A 14553-nucleotide genomic window follows, 5' to 3' on the forward strand; every position below is an offset into this window, starting at 1 on the left:
ATGTCCAGCACAGGACATCGCACAATATCATTCAGAGTAAGTATTTTTGTACCTACAGAGCTCAGGATAGTTAAATTGAGAACCCAATGTCAAGGTATATGCCAACGCTGGAAATTCAGTTGGTAGAATATTTGAACATATGCCCACTTGATGCCAATGAGAATGCTATTGACATATGAACTATTCACAGATATTTATATGAAGAGGGGCGATTTTGGGAATCGCCGGGTGGCGGGGCTATTCTCAGAATCGCCTCGTGGCGGGGTGGTTCTGGGAATCGCCCCATGTGCGCATGATGTAGCAGCTTTTGCTCTAAAATGTTGACTAGAAATAATCCATGTCCGAGATCTTATTACAGATGTGCTATGGCGCCCAGTTGCCCAGTTAAAAAACAGGTTTGGTCTCGTCCTTTTTCACAAAGAAATCTGCTCCGAATACTTTCATTGGCTATGAAATACATGCAGTAAGCCTGCCTGCTAATATAAATATGTTAAAATGATGGCGGATTATACGCAGGTTCAGAGATGCACCCAAGACCCCACAATTGGAGTATCGGCTAACACTGATTTGATTGTATTGATTCGCAGATAAGCGTGTTGACCGGGATCTTTGTACCTACAAATGAGCAGAAAATTAAACAAAAATCGCGTTTAAAATAATTGTGATAAGGCTGCTACTCATTACATTGATGGTCGATTTTGCAAAGATACGAAATTAAATGAGAACTGAAGCTGGCATATATTTTCCCACAGTAGAGGTAACCAAATCCATAATTGTGTGAATATTGATTTGGCACAACATTCTGCAATTTCGGCGTTCAAATACGTAATGAGGTTTGTTGATGTGAAAACCTTAAATCACGCATTGATCAAAAACGTTTTTTGGTTTTTCTTTGGTAATGCGCTCGGTCATGAGACATTTGAATATGTATTTGGGATCATTAAATAACATTTTATACAACTACTTTTTAATATTACAATGTTAAATGTTTAGTCTTACACTATAATGGTTTTTCACAATGTTATTTTATTTTGTTTTTGTTTTAATTGTTAATTGTTAATGTGGAATGTTCTAATATGTATAGATTTTAACAATAACTTCATTCTTTTTTATATTAAATTTGATTTATTATATATATTATATTACAACAAATTTAATTTATATTATTTACAAAAATCTCTAATTTATTTTATGTTATAATTACAATTTATACAAAAAAAAATGTTTTTTTTTAGTTTTTGGATTTTGATGTTTTAAATAAAGAAAAATATAATTAATCTAATGTTTTTACAAATCATTAAAGTTATGAAATTATTTATTTATTTATGTTTTAGGTTGTTATTATAATTGTGGGGTCTTGGGCGCATCTCTGAACCTACGTATAATCCGCCATCATTTTAACATATTTATATTAGCAGGCAGGGTTGTTGCATGTATTTCATAGCCAATGAAAGTATTCAGATCAGATTTCTTTGTGAAAAAGGACGAGATCAAACCTGTTTTTTAACTGGGCAGCTGGGCGCCATAGCACATCTGTAATAAGATCTTGGACATGGATTATTTCTTGTCGACTTTTCAAAGCAAAAGCTGCTACGTCATGCGCACATGGGGTGATTCTAAGAATCAACGGGTGGAGGGGCGATTCTCAGAATCGCCCCGCCATCGCCCCACCACTGGTGGCGGGGCGATGGTAAGGCGATTCTGAGAATCGCCTCTCCACCCGGCGATTCTCAGAATCGCCCCATCTGCTACGAATCGCCCCAAATAATGCTTATTGGGCATCCAATATAGTATTAAGCGGAGAAATCCCAGAACAGGAATTCCTCTTCGTGAGGTAAAATTTGCAGCAATGCATGAAAATAAGATATTTATTAGGGTTTGATGCAAATAGAAATTCCGCATAAGAAATAAATATGGTTTGATTTGAGCACTATTTTCACAACCCAAAGATCACTTACCTGATTGCTGAATCCAACGCCGACGTCGGCCGACTATAAGCACGCCGAGATTCACAGCGCTAACATTCAAGATTGCTCCTAGGAGGAAATTGAGGCCTCCGACAATTATGCTTACTCTTTGCCCCTTGCTTCGCATTACATGCAAGGCCCCGAATGTGGCAACCAGGCCTGCAAGATAAAGAGACGAAGTGAACAGAGTGAGCAACTGGTTGTCGTATTTGCATTATCAACCACCAACACTGCATATAAACATGACAAGTATCGAAAGGATTGGAGAGTTCCGTTGCCTCCACAACGCCCCAAACGCGTTCTTCTTCGCAATGTAAAATAAAATTGGGGAAGTTAAAGGCACCAACAAAGATTTCATGCCGAATGGATAAATAACATTGCTTTTCTGACCATAATTCGAAAGGAAAATTGTCATTCTTTCAAACAATATAACAATGAGACTATTAGCATTATATTCAAATGCATTACCCTTGTACCACCTGAATGCTTTGTAGACTTTGTTACAATTGAAATATTATTTAAATATGATGCTAGGGATCAGATGGGTGAACGATCTCAGATGGCTTTGTTTATTGGTAGAATAGCAATAAATGACCATGTAAGGACCATTTTAGCACTGAATTGGGGAAAAAGAAATTTCTAGGACATGGGAAAAATTTAAAAAATGATTATATTCTCCGTTTGAGGATGTCTGAGAAAAATATCCATAGTCTTTGGAAATTTTAGCATCATGACATGTGCAATTGATACTAACCATCATTTTTCCTATTTCTTCAGGCCTCCAAATCCACGGAGAGAATAAACAATGTCGATGATTGTGTTTCCAGTTCGGTTGTTGGAATCGAATGTGGAAATGAGCACCAACACCCTCATGTGATGAATGAAAAATGGTGCGATGTATTAGAAATGTTACAATAGATAAATGCATAGAGTTTAAGCAATAAAATAATATCAATGTCATCCATATATCATCACTGCCACTTTATATAACACTGATATGTTGAATGAATATAAATGTTGTTTCCACAATTGTATTGTCCATGGTATGTTTATATAACAAATTAATGACATTAATTCCAACATCAATTTCGTATCAAAAAAATTGATGGAAAAGTACTAATATGGGGCAAGAAGTATTCAACTACTACAGAATGGGCACCGTCATCAGGTTTGCAATTTTTGAAGTTCATTTCAGATCATCATGTCATGGTTTTTGAATTTTATAGTTGAAAAAATTTCAATTTCTTTTGTATCTAGCATGTTATGGTTGAGAACATGTTGAATTTATACTTAGGAAAGAAAAATGATTTTCTACCAAAAATATTAATGTGTTTTTTTCCTTATAAACAACTTTGTTTGACACATAAAAATTTGGTTTTACTAGCATTTTTTAAAAAGTTTGAAAACTGACCCTAAAAAAAAATCATCGTTCCAGTATCATCACTTTTCATTTTGAAGCTATATTTTACACGAAAATTTTGTAGTCACTGCCATTTTTAAAACATGTTCAAAATTGACTCCTAAAAAATAAAATCATCGTTCTAGTATACACACTTTTCATTTTTAGCACTGTTTTTGATGTTTTTTCGAGCTTTTTGGGCCAGAGTTCCTGTTTTGAGTTTATAGTTCCCGTTTCAAATTTTACATTGTTAAATTCATAAAAAATATTGCGTCCGCTCAATCGCAATAATGGTAGGAGCATAACTTTAAAAGAGCCGATGTCTCGGATCCGATATGTTATTAAATTTTCATCATAAAGTTATCGAGTCCACTCTTCATTGCATATCGGCGTATCAAGAATTGTTACCTCATGTGCTTAAGATCGTCGATCGCCGATTAGCCATGTCATCCATCGCATCGCGATATCGTAATCGCTTCATCACATTTTTATTTATGCTCACATCACAATCCGAATCTGCGATGTGGGAAGCACAATGTAACTATTCCCTGATCCCCGATATAATATTTCTTCAATGATGTGATCGCTTCATCTCATCGCACATCTTCTCATCGCATGTTTTCATATCGGTAATTTTCCATTGCAATCTTTGATGCGATAGCTTCCAATGCATGCCTCTAAGCCATTTACATTTAATCGATATATGGCATAGCAACAAAGGTGAAGTCTTGCAGATAACTTGAGGCATGGTGAAGAAATATGTGATGCGAATCATTCGATACAGCGATGTGTTATTTTAAAAGCGAGCTTAGGTAACCACTATGGTAAGAAAATAGTTAATGACCAATTTGCAGAATATTTAAATCATTTCGATTTCTCATATATTTCAGTTTTAAATATATAATTCCATAATTAAATATGGAATTCAAGACCTCTCTATCTTCATATTTAAATTTTATTATCTTGGATTTGGTCTTGATTCTGGACAATTTATAAAATCATGGAGTTTATATGAAACTTATAATATTTTGAGAAACAATCATTACTGCAAATTTTCATTCTCATTTCTGATGCATTTGTTTTAATTTCAATTCCCTTGAACACTAAGCATTCCATTTTTACATTTTACTGCTTGCTTTAGTTTAAATAAAATAAATAATGATTTTGGGTTATAGAATTTTGGTTAGTTTGACTTCATGTTTTAATGTTAACTAAAAGAAGAAGTCAACTAGTATTGGAGAAACTGATACCTTTCAGGTAAGATCAAAAGCAATTATCTAATTGTAAGATTCATGTACCCACTTTCATTAATTTCCATTTTGTTACTTTAGTTTCAGTTTTGTTTTTCTGACATATAAATCTGTTTTGCAGCTCTTCATAAAAGCTTTCAATCCTCCACCAGATCATATTTTGGAAGTCCTATACTCTTCTTCTGTTTTTATTTCAAGAAGCAGTTATAATATTCATTGAAACAACTACACCAGGAAGTTTCTGAACCTTTAGTTTGTTTCTTTAAGCTTTCATTTTATTATAAAATGATTAAGATAATGCCTTGAAGTAAGAAGATTGATATCAGAGAGAGAGTTTTCATTGTGGCTGAATTTTATCGTCACTACTATCCAAAAAGCTTAAAACACTTACAACCCTTCAATGTATGATTTTTCTAAATCTCGACATAAGAAGGAATGATTACATGATTATTTATTTTTTCTTCATATTGTTGAGACATTGGTATAAACATTCTTACTTGAGTTTATCTTTCAAAACTTGGATTTTCCTTTCTACTTTTAAAATTTCTTCATTTTTATTTTTGTTCGCTGATTTCTTTCTTATTTTAGCATAAGAATTCTTTTCCTTTGGTTTTCAGTTTTAATTTTGGTGACTTCGCCATGATTTATATGGAAGACCTTCTTGTTACCTAACAATGGTCGGCATACATAGGGAAAATTGTTAATAATCACCTATTAACTTTTTCTTAAATCTCTTAATAAAATTTGTTTTTCTTATTATAAAGGTAGACATACTTAAGGAAGAGATTATAAAACAAGAGAAGTTGGCAAAGTATCATAAAATTAGAAGAATTTTTTATTTTTATTTATTTTTCATCAAAATTGTAATCATTTTGAGATTTTAATACTTTATTAAGATCTTTCAAATTTCTATTATCAGTCAAGAAAAGTTATTTTTAACCAAGTAAAGACACTTTACAACAAAGCACTTTTTAATTATGAAATTGTTATTCTTAACTCTTAAGGAGTCAATGATTCTCTCTGTCCCAAAGAGTCTTACTTTTCTAGAGTATAATGCACAAATATATTTAAACTTAAAAGATAAGAGGTTTCATCATGAGCCTGCTTACCATGATCATAGGGAAAAAATAGGCTGACATTATCAACATTGCTAAACAAACCATGGTAATGGCTTATGATTGCAAACAATTATAAGACAATGGGTCTCATCACGAGCCAGCTTATTCAGTGCAATTATAACCAGTGAATGACATTGTCAAATATCTGGCTACCAAACCAAGACAATGGCTTTTAAGAACTAAAAAAATAAAAAATAATATATATATATATATATATATATATATATATATATATATGGATTTATCTTTAGGTCAATAATTCTTAAAATAGATGGGATTCTAAATCATTGATGATTAAAAGGTAACCCTGTCAAAACTATAGAGGTTTGCTGACAACAGTGGCTCTCGTGACAAATGAGTATATTTTAAAAGCTAAGTTGTAAAGTGACCCCTACGTTATCTCTACAACTAATTAAGGACTGATATAGAATTTTGAAATATTTTAATTTATGAAGAATTTTAAGGAAAATCATTGTTAGATGATTCTTGCTTTTATTTAGACTAATGAATATAGTAAAGCAATCCAAAAATAAATTTATCTTCTTTAATTATTTTTACTTTAATCTTAGGAAAATCTCATTCATATCTAACAAAAGATAACTCGTTCTTCTCTTGTGTGTTGCCATTGTTGTGGTAAAAACACAACTCCCCAATTATTGATTTGTTCACTTCAAATAATGGGGACTCTTTTTATAAATTTTTTGGCTAAACACCTTTTGAGATTTTTATTTAGTTGATTATTCTACGCGTTTGTTAATTTTTCATTTTCTTTGGATTCTTTTTTTGATTGCTTTGTTAAAATCGATTTTTTATAAGCTTCCCATTGATGCTTGTTTTGCCTCATTTGGTCAACTGGTTCGTAAATGACACTCCTTCGAAATCTAATTATTTCTGTCGTCTGAGTTAAAAATGCATAAAATGTACAATATTTCATTCTTGTAAATAAATTTGTTCAATAATGCATTTATTTTAAATATTAACACCTAGTTAGTTCTTACTAACATTTTTTTTTTTTACTTATACAGCCAAATTATGAAGCAACGAGATTTTAGTAATTTACTCCAATATTTTAAATAAATCACTAATCTCAAAAAATCAAAGTGTCACAGTGACTGTAGTTTATTTATTTTCAGAGTGGTTTTAGTTTAGAAAGTTTCATAATTTAAATAAATCCCATTAAAATAAAACAATATAAAATTAATATATATATATAAAATAAAATAAAATAAAAATATACGATCGGAAGATCGCATCGAGAGTTCTCAAACCATACATTTTCAAACATCCAGATAACCTCAAATCTCCCGATATCCCGATTGCGAAAAGACATAAGGTATTAAACCAAAGTATTATCATAAAACTTTGTAATTCGTTTTTCACTCATCCATACGTAAAATGGCAAGTTAATTTGGTTTAATATTAAAATATTTTTTTTTTTGTTTACCTGATCGGAAGATCGGATCAGAGCTCTCAAATGTGACAAGTTTAAGAAGCCCTCACCGATGCTGATTGCCAATCATAATAAACCAAAGGGTATTAAGCTTAAAGCTATATATTATGTTTTAGTTTCAAACTCATTTGCTAGTGAATGAGTGAAGGTAGTATAGGATAGTTTTAGTATTGAAAATAGTTAATTAAAATTTAATATATTAAATTTAAATTAAATATAAAATTTAATTATTTAATTGAATTAAAATTGAATTATTATTTAGATTAATATTAATTTATTATAAATAGTTAATTATAATAGTTAGTTAGATTAATAAATAGTTTATTAAATAATTGATTTAATTTATGATTAGCAATTGAATTAGAATTAATTATTAGATAATTAGAATTGTAATTTAGGATTAAATTTTTAATTAAAATTCTTATCTTTTAGTCCAGTAACAAAATTTCCAGATTTATGCTAGATATGACTCATCAACTGTGGAGGCTCATAGATTGAGTTTTACTTGGTCAAATGAAGCCTAGGACGACTCATTGGAAAGATAAAATCAAGGAGAACATTTCCGAAGAGGTTTCACTAACAGATTTGATTATTTATTGGGTCAAAAATTAGACAGAAGATCAAGTTACGAATTTCTAAAACAAAATCAATTTTCTGAGTTTTATTTTCTGCATTTTTATTTGTCCAAGCCTCTTCTCAATGCATATCCATTCGTCAATAATATCCTTGGCCAATTAAATCATCCCAGGCATCAATAAAAAGCTTATATTTTATTTTCAATTATTTAATTAATTGCATTTGATTGGATTTGTTTTAATGCCAGAAATAATATTTTGATTTTATTATTGCATCTTAATTCATTTTTGATTTCTTTTTACAGGAAAACAGTAGAAGAGATATAGAGAAAAGGATCTCAATCAATGAGAATTATCCAACAATTAAAAATTGTAATTTTTGAGCAAATAAAATTGGATTGGGCAGATTTTTTCTTCAACAAACTCTCATTTCGAAATACTTTTGGAAATATTATAAATAATAGATTGTAGAATGTAATAAGGGGTTGCTCTCCTCTGTAATTTTAGACTTCTAAAAGCACTTCTGTAATATGAATTTAGGGTTGTAGGAGGGAGGAGAGAAAATCTCAGATTGGGGATTAGTGATGATTTTTCCTCTGTATCTTGAATTATGTATGAGGGGCAGAGTTTGCATTATTGTGTCTCTAGTTTTGAAAGCAAAAGTTCAAGCAATGTAAAGTATTGTTGGAGATCAAGGTCAGAGAAATTGATACAATAAATTGGTATTTCTAATACTATTGTTTCAAATACTAATTTCATTTTATGATAAGAAGAATGTGTCATTTTATTTATGTTTGTGCACTTTTGTCAATATGGGTAATTTGTCTCAATATTGTTATTATGTATTTCTGTTCTTGTGGATTAAATTATGATTTTACTCAGAAATCTATCTTATAAAACTGATTTATTAAATACTAATATGTTGTGAACTATTTTTGCATATTATTGTTTAATTATTGGATTTATTGATTTGATAATCAATATCATTTTTGTGAATTACTTCCTCAGTGTTGTTGGTTTATTATTTCAGTTAAGAGGTCTCAATAGGATGTGTTTTGGTATCCATAATGTTAGTTAATTGAACTACTCCATTAACTTGATATTCATTATAAATAAGACATATTTAAATCCCAATATTTTAAATATCTTGCTCTTGGTTGGGTTAGATCTATATTTTCCTAATTGAGATAACATTAAGATAGTTCATTTTGCTTGCATTATAAAATAAGTTTTCATTTAGAGTAATTTTTACATTCTTTCAAGTCCTCTCCTCAAAGAAGAAAAACTTTAGTTGTGGCTAGGCTGAACCCAATTCAGCATAAGGATCATTCTCTTACTTGATCAGTAAGAAGAAGTGATCTGATATCCCTATCTATTGGTAGCTAAAGATACATCATAAAACAATAGCAGTAGGGAGAAGGTAACTGGACCTAGTTAAACCAGTCGGAGCCACTAATCCAAACGGAAAAGGAGCTGCTTTAAGCTCCAGACCAGGTGGTTATCTCCCATTGTTGTTGCAACGATTTTCAAGGCATCAACACCACATCAGGACCCTTTTTATTTTTTAGAAATATCATAAGGTGCAACTTCGATTGGCAAGCTTATGCTAGTCTTCCCTGAAGTGGGATCCACAAATCAACCAATTCCTGTGAAGTAAATTTAAGAAAATTGATCTCAGCATACCCTAGAGATGTAGCCTCACCAAAAGGCCCTTCAAATTCAAATACTTCTACATCCATCAGAGAAGGAGGCTCTTTTGTCGCATCATATTCAAATATTTTTGCAAAATTATTTGGATAATGAATGTCATAATGGAAATCATGAACAAAAGCACAGAGAAGCATAGAATCTCAAGCAAAAAATATTTGGATATATTTATGACATTTTACCATGCCATTGAGGATCCAGTGTCTGTAGTTTGATTGAAATTGTTCGAGGTTTCCCATTAAGAGTAAATACCACATATGGATTTCAATAACCAGTAGCATCTATAACATATAAATTATTTCCTTCAATTAGGGCAACTGTTGGTATCCATCCATCTTCCTGTGCTTTAATTCCATGATCACCAGCTGTAATCAAGCCATTAATAAGTTTTAGAAACCAAAATGTTTTTTAACAATTCCCAATCTTACTTTTATCTAAATAAGAGCTCTAGGAACTAAAATAGATCAAAGCACGAATGGAATATTGTCTTACCCTTTTGGAATCATGCATGCATGAAATGTGAAATCATCTTAAAAAAAAGTCCCCTTGGAGAACAAGTAACCCATATGTAATAGCTTCTCCCAAAGAATCACTTAAATATAGCCCACCAAATTCCAAGCCCTCCATCACATTGGGATTGGCTAGGAATATGTGAAAAAGGAGATATGCCAAAGAAAATAATGTAGATACCAAGGTAAAAACCCCAATGTAACTAACAATAAGATTCCATTCTGATTGGGGATCCATCTGAAAATCTAGTCTTGGCTGTTCTCTCTTAGAGGCCAAGCATGAAACATCCAGTGGTGTAGCATACTGAGAAAGCAACTTGGAAAAATATTGGTAGTTGTCTTTTAGTCCTTGTCTCACCCCATATTCAATCATGATTTTCATCATTGTACTTTGACTCAAATTCATTTTCCAGGAAACAAAAATATGGGAGGATTCCTCTTCGGTTGGTACTTCTGGCCCTGGTTTGATGTAGAAAAGTAATTCACACCTAAATGAACTTCCATATAGAACATCTGGTGTACTTACACTTGCTGATACTGCAAAAACCTTCTGATCTGCTATGAGATACGTTTGTTCTTTTGTAGCTTTTATGGCCATCACCAGTTTAGTTGTAACTTTGGTGTAAGTGATCACTATTTTCATGGGTTCCCCCACTGCTTTTCTCCAAGGTCCTTTAACAAGGTTAGTTGTCCCCTCTAGTTGCACTAACTCACGTTTGAAATCACTGTTGGGCCCAAAGTGAATGGTAGTTACATTTCTACGAATAGTTGTTGGAAATAATACTGGGGGGGGGGTTGAATCAGTATTATCAAATCAATAAATTTTTCATTTCCATAGTCAGATTTATATATGCTACTTCAATGAAGGCAACTCACGTGTACATGAAACTGTATTTAAGGCAACCAACGTATATCCAACAAACTTATGGTTCAGTTAATTCATCATATGTTGATATTTAATCAATGCATCAATACTTCACTAACCATATAAACAGTAACCATGTGTAGTAATAATAGAACAAACCATCACACATAAGAAACACACATGAACACCAAGATTTAAGGTGGAAACCCAATGTGGGATAAAAACCACCTGCTGCTGTCTTCTTTTAATATAAGAAAAACCTGTTTACAATCATGTACTGGTGCAGACTCATACTAGTACGCAGGCACCCACTTGTAGAAGTTTACAACCTTCTCTTGTTCTCTAGCTTCTACTAGAAGGGAGCTACAATCCCCTAGCACTTGTACTAGTTGATATGTTTACCAGTATGTACACGCCGGCCTACTGAAGCCTTCACTCATTTTCTCGCTGCTACTGGAAGGGAGCTCCAACCCCTTGGCTCTTGTACTGGTAGATATGTTTACCAGTACGTAGGAGCTGTTCTACGGAAGTCTATGACCATCTGTCTTCCTCTAGGGACCACGTTTCATGAATTTTCAGACTCGATACTCCTAGATCACAACACCAAAATCTGAAGGCCACGTTTCATCCAATTTTCATACTGGACCCATCAACAACATTGAAGATCAAAATCAAACACCACTGCAATACAACCATCAAATACATCTACATTAACCAACATTGAAACTCAATCATCAATCTCTGAATCACCCACAACTGAACCACTGAAGCAAATCACAATCAACTAATCTGGACATTCAAAATACTGTCATCAAAACACAGTCACCAGAACATAGAACAGAACCCAAAACTATGCAATAACCACTAGAACCAACTGCAAATTCAAATATCATATTTCATAATGTATACGCTACTCTGATGAGCTAAACCAGCGTGTATACATGCTTTTACCAAAGCAAACTAGTGTACAGATCTGCAAATACTAAAAAACTTCACAGCTATTTTAGAATTCAGTTATACCCAGATCATAACATTTGCAAAATAAAACATGCGTCAGTAATCAGATCTAGAATATCCATGATTAAACCACATAATGATAATACATTTAAGGTCTTATGATCTCGATCCGTCATCCATCATCAACCACATAGGTGCATCCTTAGTTCAGATCAAGCAAAGCATCAGAAACCCATAACTTGCATACTGGATCTCACACTTCATCAGATATTCAATACTTGCACACATGGCCTAATGATCTTCTCCTCCTTATATACTCTTAGGCATTTCTCAATACCTTGGACTAAAACCACTTAAGACCAATACCTAGGGTCAATACCTTGGACCAAATACCTTGGACCAATACTTTGGATCAAAATACCTTGGTTTTCCAACATGTACATGTTTTTCCTTCTGTGAAAGTGCGTGTATACATATACAATCCTTTTGCTCTGTTAACCCACGTGTATACACTTCTTAGATAAAGTGAACCAACATATACCTTTCTTTCTTCAACCTTTGGAGTCTGATATGTAATCATTTGTTGTTAACTTGCTGTACTGTAAACTGTCATCTGAGTGAGTTGACATCAAGGACAACACCTGTATCATAATTCCAACAATCTCCCCCTTTGGACTTGATGGCACCAACAACACCAAGAAACTCTCCCCCTTTGACATCAAGAGAAAAGGGCAGACCAAGATATTCTCCCTCTTCTATATACATTATGCTGTCCATGCTCCCCTTGAGTACATGCTGAATTCTCTGATTGAGCTCCCCTTTTGTACATGTTAAGATGCACTAAACCGTCCATGCTCCCCCTGAGCACATGCAGAGTCTGCAAGAATAACATGACTCTATAACTCAACTATGTGAGTATGACCTTGATATCACCAATGAATCATACATACATCAATCTCCCAACCAAGTGGGGATACACCAATTTTGACTCATCCACCCAACAAAGTGGGGATATACCAAATGTTTATACATGACCGACATAGAAAATATTACATCATCCTTCTCATGCATAGTGGGGTTACAAATTATGTCTTTTCACGACCTTTACATCAAATGATATACATGACATTTATAACAAGGACAACCAATCTAAACAGGACCATGATAGTCATCAACAACTATCATACACCATATATGATCTGCACCATCAACAACATCAGGATCAACAACCTATATATTTCCATCATCAAAAGAGTCACATGAATCAAAACAAATATGTGGATCTGTACCAAGATCTTCTAAGATAATTCCAACAATGCATTATTAGAAGCATATGCTCCCTCTGAACCTGGGCCATACGTTCACTGTCAGATCCGACCATTACAAATATCAGTGAGAATCATTAAGGAATCATCATCTACCAATTATTCATCAAATTATCAACATCTTATGAGGGCCAAGAGCACTTCTACATATTATTAGCAGACTGTAATCATCATCAATCAGAATAGAAAAGATATTTGATAACTGACTGAACCATATCAGACCCTTTTTTCTTGAGTCTGTCCCACTGCTTTTTCCTCAAAACCCCATATACACAACTGTGTAGCTTCGAACTCACGTATATACGCAACTTATCTTCATGCTAACTGCGTATGAGAATTGAAATTATGAAGTTTCACATTTTCATCTCCCTCTGAGTCTGTTATGTTTGTATACTCTGCTATGCCACATCTTTCTGACTGTATTTCCTTTTTCTTCCATATCTTCGAGTGTGATGATGTTTTCTCCCTTTGGTATGGTGGCCGAAATTTTCTTATGCATTCTTTTGCTATATGTCCAAACTTGTTACACGCATAACATCTTACATGTTTCATATTCCTTCTATACCAGTCAATGGCTTTGTGAAAAAACATATTGCGGGAAAAGAACAAATCCCTTAAAGTACCTGGAAGCTGATGATATTTCTGTGTGACGGTCTTGAACCATTCTACTTTTGCATCTCGCTGCAACATGTCCAAAATTATGACTGTTATCACCCCAAGAAACTCTCCTAGGTTTTAGCTTGGAGATGCCCGGGAACATTACAAATTCAACTTATTGTTGCAAATGGATGAATGGAAGAGATGATGCTTGTTCAAGCCAGATAACCACTTCTACTATGCTTAACTCCAGACATGGGTGAACACCCCCAGACTACCAGGCTTTAAACCACCAATTACTCACACTTTAAGGATTGGGTGAATATGGAGAATACTGACCACACCAGCAGATGCACAAAACCATGTGATGGCTGGCTGCAACCAGTAAAGAAGCCTGTAAATCTAATTCCCCAACACACAGATAGGATGACAACTCTCTGGCATTAGGTGAAAAGAAACCTGAATAACTCATTCACTGATACATACAAAATTTTAACACAGAGGTAGGATGACAGCTACTCTAATGCTAAACATTAAGAGTTCAGAAATGTAGCATATCAGGCACAACTTGGAACAGAAGAAGAGTGGAAAGTGAGCAATTAACAACAAAAGAAGCTTGTATTAGCTGAAAATGAAGACGAGACACTGTAAGTATCAAAATAGTCACAGTCTCTAGAAGTTGAACCTTACATCAAAACATCAACCATCAACCCTGATTACATCTTGTTTCTGGGTATATATAGAGTTTCATTACAAAGGCACTCGGCCACTCTAAGTATGGAGGGGTCATAATTGACCACCAATCGCTTTAACTGCCTGATGGAGTCTGAGTGC

General features: G+C 33.3%; 1 pseudogene; it reads right to left on the minus strand.

Annotated features, from left to right (window-relative positions):
• The window catches only part of LOC149155038 (C2 and GRAM domain-containing protein At1g03370-like), a 35744-nt pseudogene extending 24464 nt beyond the window's left edge, over window positions 1–11280 (minus strand).
• Window positions 11281–14553: the final 3273 nt, after the last annotated feature.

The sequence above is a fragment of the Pinus tabuliformis genome, chromosome 9, assembly GCF_031772625.1.
Source record: "Pinus tabuliformis cultivar Carrire ecotype Pingquan chromosome 9, CPIR1, whole genome shotgun sequence".
Lineage (NCBI taxonomy): Eukaryota > Viridiplantae > Streptophyta > Pinopsida > Pinales > Pinaceae > Pinus > Pinus tabuliformis.